This window comes from Tachyglossus aculeatus, unplaced genomic scaffold (assembly GCF_015852505.1).
Source record: "Tachyglossus aculeatus isolate mTacAcu1 unplaced genomic scaffold, mTacAcu1.pri SUPER_30, whole genome shotgun sequence".
Classification (NCBI taxonomy): domain Eukaryota; kingdom Metazoa; phylum Chordata; class Mammalia; order Monotremata; family Tachyglossidae; genus Tachyglossus; species Tachyglossus aculeatus.
In genome coordinates, this window is record NW_024044837.1 from 3,065,555 (window position 1) to 3,083,065 (window position 17,511).

General features: G+C 47.0%; 1 pseudogene; it reads left to right on the forward strand.

Moving 5' to 3' along the window:
• Positions 1-15,296: 15,296 nt before the first annotated feature.
• LOC119921794 lies at positions 15,297-15,987 on the forward strand (annotated as a pseudogene).
• Positions 15,988-17,511: the final 1,524 nt, after the last annotated feature.

The following is a 17,511-nucleotide window of genomic DNA, read 5'->3' on the forward strand; positions in this document are numbered from 1 at the left end:
AATCCTGCAGACTACGTCATTTGTGGGGAGATGCCCCCCAGGTCAGCTGGGGTCCCTACCAGAGGGCGGGTCCGGGTTCTTTAGATTGGGCGACAATGAGCCAAAGACCAGACATCGAGCCCGAGTGATCAGTTCTACCTCTTTATTGGGTGTACTCACATAGCTGCAGCATAGCAAGCAAGCCAAGGAGGAAGTTCTTGTATTAATCAGCAGGGAAGGCTCTGCAGGGCTCGGTCTAAATGCCTACAACTAACGATTGCAGCAATTCCTCTTATATACTCTACTTATCATGCGTTTGTGTGCGAAGCCCCTTCATACCGGTTAGCCCTCCCCATGTTCCCAGGACGTCTACCTGATTGGGACTGTTTCCTTTCCTCAACCTTGTAGTGTAGTAGTTTCCGTGTCCTTGTTGTGGGTTGCTCAGGCGGTGTGAGGGGGTGAATTTACAGGTAGGAAACTCGTACCACACTCCACCCCTTCACCCCTTATATTCGCCTAGAGCAATCTGGGGCTGGGAACCCCAGTAGTCTTGGTGGAGGGCTAGCGCTGTGGGTTGCTCAGGCGGAGGGGGTGAATTCACAGATAGGGCATTCTTCCCAAAGTCACCTTTACCAAGCTGTGGTCCACAACGAGGCCAGGGGTTTCTCACTTGCACATGGCCTTGGGCAACCATCAGTCTAGTGTTTCTGTCACCCTCAACAAGCAGTCAGCCACCACTAGTTCAAAGGTTCTTTCACTTTCACTGGATTTTGGTCCAGCACCAGTCACGGTGTTCTGTAACCCTCATCAGTCTGTGAGCCACCACCATTCCAGGGGTTCTGTCACCTTTACTAGGCTATGGCCCCTACAAGGCTAGGGATTCAATCACTTTCACCAGGCTGTGAAACAACACCAGGTTAGTGGTTTTAACTCCTTCACGAGTCTACAGGCTAACACTGGTGAATTAATCAATCAGTCATATTTACTGAGAACATACTGTGTGCAGAGCAGTTTACTAAGTACAATACAACAGAACTGGCAGATACATTCCATGCCCACAAGAAGCTCAAAATCTTGGGGGAGAGAGAAAGACATTAATTTAAATAAATGCATTACAGATATGGACATAAGCGCTTTATGGCTGATGGAGGGGTGAATAAATTGTGAATATCCAAGTGCAAAGGTGATGCAGAAGGAAGTGGGAGAAGAAGAAATGAGGGCTTAGACAGGGAAAGCCACTTGCAATAGATTTCTTTTTAATAAGACTTTGAAAGTCAGGAGAGTGATCATGTTTAATGTGTAGAGAGGGTTTTCCAGGCTACAGACAGTATATGGGCAAGAAGTTGTCAGTTGGACAGAAGACATCGAGGCATAGTGAGTACGTTGGCAAAAGTAGAACAAAGTGTGCAGGCTGGGTGTTAGTAGGAGAGCAGTTGTGTGGTTCTGTCACCCTCACCAGGCTGTGAGCTACTACTAGTTCAGGTCTTCTGTCACCTATAAGAGCCTATGAGAAACCAACAGACCACGTGTTCTGTTACAATTGCTAGGCTGTGGGCCACCACCAGTGCATGGTTTCTGTCACCTTCACCAGGTTGTGTGCCACTACCAGTCCAGTCGTTCTTTCATAGAAAGCAGGAGGATTTATCGTGGCAGGAGAGTTTGTATACGTTAATGAAGCTTAGAGCTATGCCATTGAAAGATACCCTCTTCATGATCACCCATAATGGAGAAAGCTACCACTCCCGGTGAGGTGTAGTATAGAAAAGACACACACAACAGTTTACTCCAAGTCAGGCAACTCTAAACCCACTCCCTCCCGGGAGAACTCATCCCACGACCACCAGTCCAGACACAGGGAGAACTGAAGACTCAGCGGTCTACATACTGAGTGCAGGCCACTTACATGGGCGGGATTTTTAAAAATCTCGTTTGCATAAGCCCACTCCAGCTTACATAGGCAGCTCCCCTTGGCCCTTCCGACGATGCTCCGACAAGAACGAACCCTCATTGGTCTTGGTTCCGTACATCAGGTTCCGGGGCTTCCAGAAGCAGCGTGGCTCAGTGTAAAGAGCCCGGGCTTTGGAGTCAGAGGTCATGGGTTCAAATCTAGGCTCCCCCAATTGTCAGCTGTGTGACTTTGGGTAAGTCACTTAACTTCTCTGTGCCTTAGTTTCCTCATCTGTAAAATGGAGATTAAGATTGTGAGCCCCCTGTGAGACAGGATGATCACCTTGTAACCTCCCCAGCGCTTAGAACTGTGCTTTGCACATAGTAAGCGCTTAATAAATGTCATTATTATAAGAGAAGCAGCATGGCTCAGTGAAAAGAGCACAGGCTTTGGATTCAGAGGTAAGGGGTTCAAATCCCAGTTCTGCCAACTGTCAGCTGTGTGACTTTGGGGTAGTCACTTAACTTCTCTGAGCTTCAGTTCCCTCATCTGTAAAATGGGGATTGAGATTGTGAGCCCCACGTGGGACAACCGGATCACCTTGCATCACCTCAGCGCTTATAACAGTGCTTTGCACATAGTACCCTCCACTCCTCTGCCGCTAATCTCCTCACCATATCTCGTTCTCGCCTGTTCCGCCATGGACCCCCGGCCCAGGTCATCCCCCGGGCCTGGAATGCCCTCCCTCTGCCCATCCTCCAAGCTAGCTCTCTTCCTCCCTTCAAAGCCCTACTGAGAGCTCGCCTACTCCAGGAGGCCTTCCCAGACTGAGCCCCTTCCTTCCTCTCCCCCTCGTCCCCCTCTCCATCTGCCCATCTTACCTCCTTCCCTTCCCCACTGCACGTGTATATGTGTATATATGTTTGTACATATTTGTTACTCTATTTATTTATTCATTTATTTTACTTGTACATATCTATTCTATTTATTTTATTTCGTTAGTATGTTTGGTTTTGTTCTCTCTCTCCCCCTTTTAGACTGTGAGCCCACTGTTGGGTAGGGACTGTCTCTATATATTGCCAACTTGTACTTCCCAAGCGCTTAGTACAGTGCTCTGCACACAGTAAGCGCTAAATAAATACGATTGATGATGATAGTAAGCACTTAAAAATACTGTTATTATTATTATTATTATTATTATTATTATTATTATTATTATTGGCGGTTGAGCATGAAGTTAGCATCCCTTGTTCTCCAGAGGTCTCGGCTCATCGCTCTTGGGCCCGCCTCCAGTATTCCGCTCATATCCGCCTCATGGCCCGATCCACCAACTTAGAGCCACGTAGCCTGGGGTGGGGGGCCACTCCCAAAACATCAAGGCATTGGGGTGATCCCTCCCTGCGCGGCGGGGCCACCTTGGACCACAGGGTCAACAAAGCATCTTGAATCTCCCTCCCCACACTGATTCGGAGCTCAACCTAGACTACAGTTTGGAGTCAGGGAGGGGAAGAAACACTGAGGGAAAACCGTCTTTGGGTGGGCACTGTATTAGAAGCAACCTGGGGATGTCTCGAGGCAGCAAAGGCTCTATGCATGGGTCTCTGGGTTAGAGACCAGGCGGGGCTCACCTCTCTGCCACAGACCATAAGCCTGAGGAGGGGAAGGGTAAGAGAAAGGTCTAAGCTGAAGAATCAGACAAAGTTGATTCACCTGTGCAGGGCAGAAGAGGTATAGGAAAGAGTCAAAGGTGTATGAGCAAGTGATCAAAGTGTTGATCAAAGACAACGGCAGAGACTTAAGTTTTTACTGTGAAGAAGAAGGCAATGGTACAACACATGTAGCTCTTTACGATGAAAACTCTATGGAAAAAGATCCATAGAGTCTTAATGAATCAGAAACAATTGAACGACTCTAAGAAGAAGGGCCACCACCAGTGCAGGGATTCTTCCACCCTTACCAGGTTATGGACCAGCACCAGTCCAGAGGATTTGTCAAGGTCATCAGGCTATGGGCCACCACCTGGCCAGGTGTTCTGTTACTTTCGCCAGGATGTGGGCCACCACCAGTCCAGTGGCTCTTTTGCCTTAAGCAGGCTGTGGGTCACCACCAGCCCAAGGATTATTTCACCCATACCAAGCAATGGTTAAGTACCAGTCCTTGGGTTCTGTCACCCTCATCAGGCCATGAGCCACTACCTGATGAGAGGTTCCGTGATCTTCACCAGACTCTGAGCCACTACCAGTGCAGGTGTTCCGTCATCTTCTCCAGGTTGTGGGCCACCAGTAGTTTTTGGGTTCTGTCACTCTCACCACTGGGGATCATCACCAGTCCAGGGGTTCTGTCACATTCACCAGTCTGTGGCCCACCAACAATCCAGGTGTTCTGTCACCTTCACCAGGACGTGGACCACCAGTAGTCCAGGAGTTCAGTCATCCTCAAAACGCTGAGGGCCACCAACAGTCCAAGGGTATTGTCCTCCTTACCAGGATGTCGGCCCCAATAGTGGAGGGATGCTTTCACATTCACCGGACTATAGGCTACCACCAGTCGAGGAGTACTGTCACCTTCACAAGGCTGTGGGTCACCACAAATCCAGTGGTTCCTTCAGCTTAAGCAGGATGTGGGTCATAATCAGTCCAAATGTTCTGCCTTCCCTGTCAGGCTGCAGGTCACCACCAGTCCAGCGGTTCTATAGTCTGCTCCGGACATATATGCATGTATGTTTGTATGTATTTATTACTCTATTTATTTTACTTGTACATATTTATTCTATTTGTTTTATTTTGTTAATATGTTTTGTTTTGTTCTCTGTCTCCCCCTTCTAGACTGTGAGCCCACTGTTGGGTAGGGAACGTCTCTATATGTTGCCAACTTGTACTTCCCAAGCGCTTAGTGCAGTGCACTGCACACAGTAAGTGCTTAATAAATACGATTGATTGATTGATTGATTGACTGTGGACCACCACCAAACCACAGATTCTGTCACCTTCACCAGGCTGTAGACAACCACCAGTCCAAGGGTTCTGTCACTCTCACTAGGCTGTGGGCTAACAAGAGTTCTTGGGTTCTTTTACCGTCATAGGGCTGTGGGCCACCATCATGCAAGGGATACTGTTACCTCAACTGACTGTGCACTACCACCAGTCCAGGGTTTCTCAACCCTTCACCAAACTATGGGCCACCACCATTCCAGGGGTTTTATCACCATCACCAGTCGAGGGATTCCGTCACCTTCCCCTGGTTCTTTTCCATCAACAGTCTACAGGTTTTCTAACCCTCAGCAATGCTTTAGACTATCACTAGTCCTTGTGTTGTGTCACCCTGACAAGACTGTGGGCCACTACCAGTACAGGAGTTCTCTCTTGCTATCGAGGCTGTGGGCCATCACAAGGTCAGTGGTTCTGTAACACTCACCTGGCTAGGGGACACCACCATTCATTGAATCAATCGAATTCCAATCAATCGTATTTGTTTAGCACTTACTATGTGCAGAATACTATACTAAGTACTTGGGAGAGTATAAAACAGAAATATAACACACATTCTCTGCTCACAACCAGCTTATATTCTAGAGGGGGAAACAGATACTCATATGAATAAATAAAAAACAGATATATACGCAAGTGCTGGGTGGAGGGTGATAAGTAAAGGGAGCAAGGCAGGGTGACACAGAAGTCTAGGGATTCCTTCACCCTCACCAGCCTGTTGCCCACCACCTGTACAGGCGTTCTTTCACCATCACCATGAATTGAATGAATGCTCACTTCCTCACTCCCTCACTCACTCACTCCCCTTCCGACCATTCCTGTGCAAAACCCTAGGCTGGGTAATGAAATACCAGCTGCCTCTACTTGATTTCCAACTACATCCTCAAGCCGTCTAAAATCCAGTTCCACTCCTTTGGAAACTACAGATTTTCTCCTTCCACTTGCCACCCTCCCACTCCCCATCTTGTTTTTCCTGCTCCCCTGCTCCCCCTCCAGTCTTCCCCTGAAACCTCTCCTGTCCTCCCACCCATAATAATGATAATTATGGTATTTAAGTTCCTATTATGTGTCAAGCACTGTCCCAAGTGCTTGGGTAGATACACGTTATAATGTGAACACCTTGTCCCACATGAAACTCAGTCTTGATTGCCATTTTACAGATGAGATAACTGAGACACAAAGAAGCAAAGTGACTTGCCCAAGGTCACACAGCAGGCAAGTGGTTGTAGGTGTGATTAGAACCCAGGTCCTTCTAACTCCCAGGCCCATGTTCTATCAACGAGGCCATGTTGCTATCTCCTCCTGTTGCTTTTTCTCCTCCACCTCCTCACTAAATCTATAAGAACGCTGTTCTGTCCTGTCTTTCTCGACTTCTCAGCTGCTTCTGATACTGGGGACTGCCCAGTTCACCCATGAACACTACGTACTCTCAATTTTTCCTACACAGCACCCTCCTGGTCTTTCTCTTCTGGCCAGACCTCAGATACTCTCCCAGATACGCCCTACCTAGCCTCAGTCTTCTCCCCCGACTTCCAAGCTTACACACTTCATCCTTGAGGTGAGCTACACATCAGGTCTCTCTCTGTCTTTCTCTTGTGTGCTCGCTCACTCTCTCTCTCTCTCATTCTCTCTCTCTCTAGCCTCCTGCTTACCCATTTTCTTTCAAACCTCAAATTCCCCCCTAACCTTCTTATGTGACAGACCATTATCTTCTATCTTGAAAGATCTTCTGAGATGACATATTCTTCAGTTCTGTCTTGTCTTTGCCATCAAGTCGTTTCCTATCCATAGCGATACCACCAACACATATCTCCCAGAAGGCCCCGCTCTCCATCTGTAATCGTTCTGGTAGCGTATCCTAGAGTTTTCCTGGTAAAAATACGGAAGTGATTTACCATTGTCTCCTTCCATGCAGTAAACCTGAGTCTCTGCACTCGACTCTCCCATGCCGCTGCTGCCCAGCACGGGTGAGTTTTGACTTTTAGCAGGTTGTTTTCCACTTGCTAGCCATTGGCCAAGCTAGGAATGGAATGGGTATGCCTCTGTTTCACTCTCACTTCCATAGCTGAGACTGGTAGAGTATGGGAAACTCTCCAGATGTGACCCTAAGAAGGGACATTCTCCAGTAGGTAGTGCATAATGAATCTTTCACCTCATCACCCTTTACTGCCCCCCAAACCGCCACTAGAATTCTCTCATGGCTTAAGGTCTTGGACATTCACTAAACCTAACCAACTGCCATGCCACCTAGACACTTACAGTTACCAGTAGGAAGAAGTACTACAGATGACAGGCACCTGTTTCCCCTGCTCGACTGTAATCTCCTGAAGAGTTTGGACTGTGTCTCCTTACTACATTGTGCCCTCCTAAATACTTAGTAGCTGCCCCCCAAATACTGAGTCCAACATACAGGATGGACTGATAGGTCTGTAATTAATCCAAGTGCATGTTGGGGCTAGGACCCCTTCGACATATGCAGGGGTCAGGACCAGTACAGAGACATCAGCCGCTCCCCTGAGGTGGACAGTTTCTTATCCATATCTCCAGAGGAGGCCCAGATAGCAACGGTGAGTACTGAGGCCTATCTTGAACCAACAAGATGCTCCCCAAAGAACTTTTCTTGATTTTGCTGGCTCAGAGTTGCTAGGATCGAGTATACCTCCAGGAAGGGACAAGCGAGTTATTGGGGTCCCCAGGCTGCCTAGTGTGTCACTGGGGCCCCTAGAAACACAAGTGGGTTATTTCCCCCCCACCCCCAAATCCCTGAGGGTGATGAGGGTTATTATACCACCCGGGGGGCAGAGGCTATTATTTCGACCTCTGGGGGCAAAGTGGGTTAATTGACAATCAGGTGGAGACATGTGGGTTATTACACCCACCCTGGCGGGGGGGACGAGTGCGTCATTACACGCCCCGGGGGCCAGCTGTGTTATTACTTCGCTTCTTCGGGGCGGGGGTGGGTGGATGGTGTGTTATTACACGCCTGGGTGGACCAGGTAGACTATTACGCCCCCCCAACCATGGGTTACAGGTGTGTTATTATGCCTTCCAGAGGCATATTGGGATCCTTAAGGATCCTAGTGGGTCACTGAGGCCCAAATGGGTTATTTGGTCCCCCAAGGCCCCACGTATTTTATTTCACCCCATCTGGGCCAATGTGGGTTACTGCTCACCCCGGTGGTGGCCGAGTCAGTTATTACACCTCTCCACATAGTTGAGTTTGTAATTACACCTCCCTGGTGGAACAAGTGTGTTATTGGAGTCCCCGGGGATCGTAATGGGTCACTGGGTTTCCCCCCCCCCCCACAGGGGCCAAAGTGGGTAATTCAATCCTCCAGGTCCCTGAATAGGTTATTTCACCCCCCGGGAGGAAAAGGGTATTATTTCAGCCCCGGGGGGCGAAATGAGTAACTGGGGCCCTCATGGGCCATTGGAGGTCTGTTTCAGACATGTTAAGCTGAAGGTGATGGGAGAACATCCAAGTAGAGATGTATTGAATACAGGAGGAAATGTGAGATTGCAGAGAGGGAGAGATGTCAGGGCTGGAGGTGTAGATTTGGGTATCACCCTCACAGAGGTGGTAGTTAAGCCATGGGAGCAAATGAGTTCTCCAAGGAGTGGGTGTAGATGTAGAATAGAAGGGGACCCATAATTGAACCCTGAGGGACTCCCGCAAGACTCTCTTTCACAAGAATTTAATGCAGTGTTCTGCACACAGTAAGTGCTCAATAAATATGACAGATTGATGGATTGATCATACCACCGACTTGTACGGCGACCCAAACTGCCCTTTCACCCTGACTACGTCATCCTGGGTCCTCCTTCCCAACATGTCTTGCTTCACCTTTGTGGGAAAGACAAGCAGCGGCCATGCACAACCTGGCCTCTCAAACCAGGACTCATAGCTGGTATCCAGCTTTGCTCTGTGTTGCCCTTCCAACCACATCATCCCTGGGACTCTTTTTCTGACCTGCCTTTCTCCATCTCCGTGGGAGAACATTATCAGCAGCAGAAGAAGCAGAAGCAGAAGCAGAAGCAAAAGCAGTAGCCAGAGCAACAACAGCAGCAGCAGCATTCCATTTCCCCATACTATAGAATGGTGAGAAGCCTGCAGCAGTGTCTAAGGGACCGTGAGCAACAAGAAATATGAAACTCTATTCCTCTAACCACAGTGCCCTAAAGCTTTTAAGTTTCCTAATTTTTGTGTTCATCTCTGTCCTCAACTTACATTCATTTTTTATTTTATTTTCTCCATATGTCACAATCCTATTTCGCCCTTTATTCTTGAACTGTGATTTCCTTGAGTGAGAGGGACGATGCTTAATGTTCACCTAGTAATGCTACATTACTGTTTTCCTAAGAGATTCTTGTCCTGGCTATGGCATATAAAAAGCCTAGGCATTCTCCACTTTGTGTAGATACAGGCCTGGCTGATATGAACACTGGGAATGCTTGAAGAGGAGAACTGAGCTTACTACTGGATGTCAAATTTGTTGGCAAATTAAACCAGTGTAGTCTTTGGAAGGCCAAATTACTCGATTTAGATTAGCATATTTTGGACACATCATCAAGGGGACTACTTCTCTAGAGAAGACACTAATGCTAAGAAAAGTCTAGGGAAAACATGGAAGAGGCAGATGAGAAGTTCGATGGATAGAAACCATAACAGCGATAACAGAAGAATCATAGCACGGATATGGATTATGGCACATTTAATAATAATAGTAATGATAATTTGATGTCATGGATGAATTGATAATGACTATGGTCTGCATTTCATTTCCAAGTAGACTAGCCGGTCATCAGCTGCGTATCAGACAGTCCAGATTTCAACTTATATTGATTCTGACCAGTAATAATATGAAACCAGGGGCCATTTTGACTGGGATTTTTATTTTCAATATGCAGCTTCCACCCCCAAGTTCTTCTAGCTTCCCCACTGTTGAGTTCTGTAGCTTGGAAGCAGGGTCACCATGCTCAGAGGGATTTTGGGAGGGGACAGAAAGGTTCTGGAATGGGGGAAGTTCATGGAAACCCAAGATTGTTCTAAGATAGGGGAGACATGAGGAAGACTAAAGACAAATAAGTTGTCGAAGATTGAGCAGTTGAACATGGCAGACACAGAGGGTAAAAGAGTTGGTGCAAATGTTTTCAAAAGGAGAGAAGTGGTAGATGTAAGGACAGGAGGGAGTGGAAAGGTTAAATGGAGATTTTGGGAGAATTTATATCTGATAGTTTTAATTCTGCCACCAAAATAGTTGTTAACGACATCGGGGACAGGAGAGAGGAGGTAGGGGCATGAGGACATCAGTAAAGAGTTGAAATTCTGGAATGACTGGTAAAGTCAATGGGCATGGAGGAGGACAAAGATGGAGAGGTAATGTTTTTGAGTGGAAGGCAGGGAGGAGTTATAGCAAATTAGGATTAATTTGAAGTAATTGAAATTGATGATCAGCTGGGATTTCCATAAGTAGGGTTCTTCAGTATGAATGCAGGACCAGAGGAAGCGTACTGTGAGGGTGAACCAGAACTAGGGGATGGAGGTGTGATGTAAAGGGAATGAGGTGAATGCAGCAAAGGGGGTTGATTTTGATGTTGACAGCATGGGTTTCTATATCAAGAGTGGGAAAGTTAGGTAGGGAGTTCAAATAGGGCATGCTGGCCTGGGATAAGTGGAAAGTGTCAAAAAGTCAAAGGGTTTTGGGGACTGCCCCAAGGTGAACTGGGCCACCCCCATCTCAAGGTCTAATGCTATATCGTGACTGCCCGAGCCACTAAAGCAGAGCTCAGATATCTCCCCCGTGACCGAAGCTGCTAGATAAACATGCCAGGCCAGGAATACAGAAGGGTATCCCTCACCCCCGTGCCAATCAAATAAAGTGTAGCAGAGGAGGGAGGGGCAGAAATTGGACATAGGGAGGCTGGAAGTTGGAACTGCTTGGGAACACCGGTAATAAACAGCTGCCACCTCTGACCTTCCTGGAGGTCTTGGACCAGGACTTGCAGAAGCTGCTCCCATGCCACCCTGCCTAGAGCACCAGAACCCTGCTCTGTCTTTGGAAACAGCGCCCTGAGTGAGGTACAGATGAGCATCTCGCAGAGTGTTCGTGGGCGGGAGCTTGGTTCTTCACTGTGGCTGAGTAACACATAAATGAATTCTTCCCGAGTGGAAAGCATTCGTGGGCGGGTGATAGGCACTTCACCATGTGTGATCAACGCAAAAGTGAATTCTCCCGAATGGGGAGCTTTCGTAGGAGGGAGCTAAGTGTTTTGCCATGTTGACCAATACATATGTGGGTCACATATGTGGATTCCTCCCTGGTGGGAAGTGTTTGTGGGCAGGAGTTTGGTGCTTCGCCACACACAAGTAACACATAAATATATTCCTCCCAGGAGGAAAGTGCCAATATGAATAAATAATCATATTCCTCCTGAAAGAGAAGTTACTTCACCACGTCCAAAATAATGAAATAAGTATATCCTTCCTGAAAGGGAAATTCAATTTACCATGTCCAAAATAATTCAATGATTATATCCTTCCCAAAAGGGAAGTTTAATTCACCGTGTGGAATAGATTTTGTAGGGCTCATCCCTGACTATGGCCTTTTTCTCTCACCATGCTGATTCCTGAGTCTGTCCACAGGTGACGAGTGATAGGGACAAAACTGTTTTGAGGGGAAGGATGGTGTTGGTGAGAATGCAGGTTAGGAAGTTCTGTTGGGGAATAGGATTTCTGGATTGGAGGGGTAAAAAATAGTACCATGACAAGTGATCCTGAGATCCATTCTAGTTGGTTAGTGAGTGAAGAAGGGTAGAGCAGGAAGTCTGTGGAGCTGAGCAGTGAAAGGAAGCAGGCTGCTGGGGGATCACTGAAGTCCCAGAGTTCTATGTAGGGGAAGACAAGTAGAGAAGAATCTACTCAAAATCATTCAGAAAAATGGAGAAAGCACTCAGGTAACCATAGATAACTTGACTAGTAGTTGTAGTGATTGGTAGAGGCAGATGACATGGGCGTTAAGGTAAGAGGAGAGGGATGGAGGCAACTGAGATGGAATTGAAGGGAGAGAAGAAGGCCAACTCCTCTCCTTTTCCATGTAAAGTGGGGAAGAGTGAGAAGGAAAGGCCACCTTGGGAGTGAAGGGTAGGGAAGACGGCATCATCTGTGCTGAGCCAGGTTTTGGAGATAAGGAGAAGCAGTAACTGGGTTAGGAAAAAGATTGAGGGTGAATGGGAATTTGTTCGTGATGTAACTGGGGTTCTACAGGTGGTACTGGGGAGGGGATGGCACGAGAAATTCAAACTCACTGGAGTGAACAGTGAAAAACTTTTTCTTGCCCCTGACCTTCACCAGCCTTTCCCCATGTCGTCTTGTCTCCCTCAACCCCCACCCTACCCTACCACCCCCCAACTTGAAAGTGAGGTCTGTTTGTGACATAGGCTTAGTGATGCATATCCTGAGATTTTAGAATTTGGTTCCCTAAGGATAAGGACTCATTTGGGGTCAAGCTGACCTCAAGCTTCCTTCTAATCCAACTCTTTAGGAAGGATGGTGAAGAGGATGTTATTTCCAAGGTAAGTTTAAGATTTTGTAGGATCAAATAGCTAACACTATAGAACAGATGAGTGATGAGAGAGGGAGATGTAGGGTTATCTCCATAGAGGTGGCAGTTGAACTGTATGAATGAAAAAGCTCCCAGGGAGAAAGAGCAGCGAGGGAGAAGAGTAGAGCACCCAGAATAGTCAAAGGTTGTGATTAGGACATGTCTTGTAATAAAATCTTTAAGAGGACCAGTCAAGTGTCTGTAATCATGAGTCACCTGAGACTGTGAAGATATTCTAAGATGGCAGAATGTTTGACTGTGATAGCATAAACAGCAAGACACGGAGGAAAGGAAGAAGAAGCAATGATAATAAGTGTGGTATGTATATAGAGCTTACAGAGCTTACTCTTTGCCAAATACTCTGTAGTAAGTGCTAGAGTAGGTAAAATATAATCATTCATTCAGCAGAGCTTAGTGGAAAAGAAACAGGTCCTGAGATCTAATCCCAGTTGGGCCACTTGTCTGCTCTATGAACTCAAGAAAGTTACTCAACTTCTGTGTTCCTTAGTTTCCTCAACTATGCAATGGGAGAATGAATATCCTCTCTTTCCACTTCAGATGAATGGCTCCATTTAGGACAGTGTCTGAATAGATTGAATTTTGTATACCCCAGTGCTTAACACAGTGGTTGGCGGATAGAGAGTGCTTATAAATACTCTATTGATTATCATTATTAATATAGATTTGTGCAGAAGAGGTCAATAGGAATCTGGGTGAATGCAGGCTCAGTAGAACAAAGAGGGTGAGATACAGAGTGTAGGGGCAGGATTGCATTGGAAGAGATCAGTAAGAGATATTCATTCCCAGGGACAGCTTCTTGGGATGTTGAGTATTTGCTTCAATCAATCAATCAATCATATTTATTGAACTTTTACTATGTGCAGAGCACTACAGTAAGCGATTGGGAAAGTACAATGTAACAGAATTAGCGGACACATTCCCTGCCCATAAAGAGTTTACAGTCTAGAAAGAAGACATTAATATGAATACGTAAATAATTTATAATATATAATTTGAATATATACACCTAAGTACTGTGGGATTGGGGTGGGGTAAATTTCAAGTGTCCAAAAGTCACAGAAAGAAGTGCAGAGACGATACAGAAGGGAGAGTGAGCTGGTGAAAAGAGCTCTTGATCTGGGAACACCTCTTGGAGGAGATGTGTCCTTTGTAATGCTTTGAAGGTGGAGAGAGTGGTTGTCTGGCATACACAGAGGGGGATGGATTTCCAGGTTAGGGGGATGATGTGGGAAAAGATTGATTGATTGATTGATTGATTGATTGAAGCAAATACTCAACATTCCAAGAAGCTGTCCTTGGGAATCAGTATCTCTTAGGCCCATTATTATTATTAGTAGTAGTAGTAGCACTGGTAATAGTTTATAGTACTAGTAGGAGGAGGAGGAGGAGTAACTTTGTATTTGTTTAGCACATACTATGAGTTAAGCAGTGTTCTAAGTGCGGGAGTAGATACAAGTCAATCAGGTCGAACATAGTCGCTAACCCTATGGGGACTGGGGGGATAACCCACAATCTAAGTAGGCTAGAGAAAGGATATTTAATCCCCACTTTACACTTGAGGATATTGAGGCACAGAGGAGTTAATCAATCAATCAATCGTATTTATTGAGAGCTTACTGTGTGCAGAGCACTGTACTAAGCGCTTGGGAAGTATACGTTGGCAACATATAGAGATGGTCCCTACCCAACAGTGGGCTCACAGTCTAGAAGTTAAGTAACGTGTCCAGGGTAACAGAGAAAGCAGCTGGCAGTCACGATTTGAACCCAGGTCCCCAACCCCCAGGTCCATGCTTTTTCCAGTAGGTGACACTGCTTCACACTGCGCCTTCATGTCACTTCCCCTTCTCAACAAACTCCTTCACCATTTTATTCTTTCTCTTCCTCCTTAGACTATTTGACCTCTTCTTCCTCCCAAACCTCCTGCAGTGGGGCAGGCACCTGCCTCCTTTGAGCGTCTCTTCTGAAAGGAAGATTGATCAATTGCAGCTGGGGACAAGGATCAAAGAGGAGGACAGCTAACAGCCCCTGGAGCTTCCCCTTCAGGGAAGATAGAACCAACAGCAAAGGAGGCTGTGCCAGAGAGTCTTGGAATCCCAAAGCTTACTGAACCTGGATCGTACTTTGGAAAGGAGAGAGACTCCCACATCCCTGAGGTCAAGTAACATGGAAGAGAGTTCCTCCCAGAGGTTCCTATTGGTCAGCTCTGCTCGTTCTGCCAGCACCCATGAGCTGAACACCAAAAGTTCATATCCTGGGGAAAGGACATGCTGCTGTTCCACCCCATTACTCCCTTCTCATCAAGAAGTTATATCTAGGGCATCTTCGGCAGAAAACCCAATTCCAGTCCCTAACAGTACAATGGAGGTTGTTACAGTGTCTCAGACCTCTTCCTCTCCTTCTTCTCCCTCCTCTTCCTTTTCCACCTCATCATTCTCTTTTTCCACCTCATCCTTCTCCTCTTACCATTACAGCTCCTCCTGCTCCCCCTCCCCCTTCTCCTCTTCATCTACTGTCACTTCTGAATTGTCCTTCTCCTCCTCCTCCTCCTCCTTTTTGTCCTCCTCCTCATCGTATGTGTTCTCTTCCCAAACCTCAGACAGTTGGACAGGCACCCTTCTTCCCTCTGGGGAGTCTCCTCAAGATGTAGGGAATGAACACCAGCTTCTGAGGGAAAACTGACATCCAACTTGATGTCATCAAGCAGCAACTGGAGTTTCACCTCCAGACAGGATCAACCGGCCGTAAACTGTTCCTCCAAAGAGATTCCAGGAGTCACTTAGCCTGCTGCTGCCCCCGTGTGGAGACTGGGAGAAGGGAGTAATGGCCCTGTCCCAGAGTCCCAGCCAGACCGAGAAAAGTCGTGAGCTGCAACTACTCTCAGACAGCCCTAAGTATTCCTCCCATAGCACCCAGGACCTGAAAACCAAACTCCTTCACTCTGAGGAAAGCTTCCCCTGCTGTTCACCTCCTTCAGTCTCTCCTGGTCAAAAAGAGGAGACCACATCCAAAGCTTATTCAGAGCATGCCCAAGATCCAGATACTGCCCTCCTAGAGAGCCTGTCGCAGGGCTCGGCATCATTTCCTACTCCATTTCTCCATCCTTCTCTCCATCTTTCTCAGCCTGCTTGTCCTCCTCTTTCTGTGGATGGTCCTGCAGTGTGACAGACATCCTGGCTCCCTCTGATATCTCCCCTGATGAGGAAAGGACAAAAAAATGAAGATGAGGACCAGGATCTGGCAGGATGACTTTGAACAGCCACCTGAGTTTCAACTGTTGAAAATGCCCTTGGAGAAGAACAGGGATCTTCCCCAGATAATACACAAACTTCAGATTCTGCCCAAAGTTGGGGACTGAGAGAGGGGAGAGGTGGCCTGGTCCCTGAAGCCCAGTCAGATATGTGGGAGTCATGGATGGCCAGAAGCCAGTCTGTATGACCCGATCACCTTCCTGGAGACCAACATCAGGCAGAAGTACCTAGTGTTCCTTCTGGGTCTGCACGACCCCATATAGACCCATCCGTGTCAGTGATAGGGGAAGGAAGAACCAACTTGGCCTTATCCCTAATCCCGACTTGAAAGCCTGGCACAGAGGGCACATTGAAGATGATGTGAGCTCTGGACATGGATCTGTCCCTCTGGTGGCTCCACAGGTATTGATTGATCCCTGAGCCTAAAGTTGCTACCTGCCATGGTGGCAGCGGCTGGAAACTGGGGTCTGTAAAGCCCTTGACATCCCTCAGTGAATATCTAAAATAAAGTCTCTGTGTGGTTTGTTTTGTCTTTCTTTACGAAATGACAGCAGGATCATCGGCTTTCCTCCATTCAGCCCCCCTCTTCTGCCATGTTCCCAAGCTGGGAAGGTAATGTTACAGAGTCGGGGATGGGCAGAGGCAGGGGGTGAAAGGGAAGATAGGAAGCAGTGTAGAGCTAGCATGGTGCCTCAGTGAGGTCAGGAGTCAGTTGATGCTTGGGTCTGTGGGGAGTGAGTGAGTGTTCCACAGAGCACTAGGAGGGAAACTGCGGACACTGCCTTCCAGTATGAACCACATGGAGCAGGAGCCAGAAGGGTCAACTGTCTCCAGCACTTGACACTTGACTAACACTATCCTTCCGATGTCCAGAAAGTGTCCCAGAGAATGTTAATAGTAATAATCATGGTATTTGTTAAGCACTTACTATGTGCCAAGCACTGTTCTAATCGCTGGGGTAGATACAAGAAAATCAGGTTGTCCCACGTGGGGCTTACAGTCTCAATCCCCATTTTACAGATGAGGTAACCAAGACACAAAGAAGTGAAGTGACTTGCCCAGGGTCACACATCAGACAAGTGGCGGAGCCGGGATTAGAACCTACATCCTCTGACTCCCAAGCCCATGTCATTTCCAATAAGCCACGCTGTTAATTCATTCATTCATTCATTCAATCGTATTTATTGAGGGCTTACTGTGCGCAGAGTACTGGACTAAGCACTTGGAAAGTACAATTCGGGTTCCTTCTGTTCCTTCTGCTATAGTCATGGCTGTACTCTAGATGGCCTGAGCAACAGCTGTGGGGAGAAGCAGCATGGCCCAGTCGAAAGACTCCGGGCTTGGGAGTCAGAGGTAATGAGTTCAAATCCCAGTTTAGCCACTTGTCAGCTGTGTGAACTTGGACAAGCCACTTAACTTCCCTGTGCCTAAGTTACCTCATCTGTAAAATGGCGATTAAGACTGTGAGCCCCACGTGGGACAACGTGATCACCTTGTATCCCCCCAGCGCTTAGAACAGTGCTTTGCAAATATTAAGCATTTAACAAATACCATCATCATCATTATTATTATTATACCAGCCCCATCACCGCCAGACTGTAAAACTCTAGGCTTTGTGTTTCATGTTGCTTTAGGGCTTCTAATATCATTCATTAAGCATTCATTCATTGTATTTTTGAAGCATTTACTCTGTGCAGATAGCCAGGGGTACGGGACAAGGACAAGACACTAAATAAATTGCACACAGTGGAAAGAAACAAAATACAAAGATGCGTTCATAAGTGCTA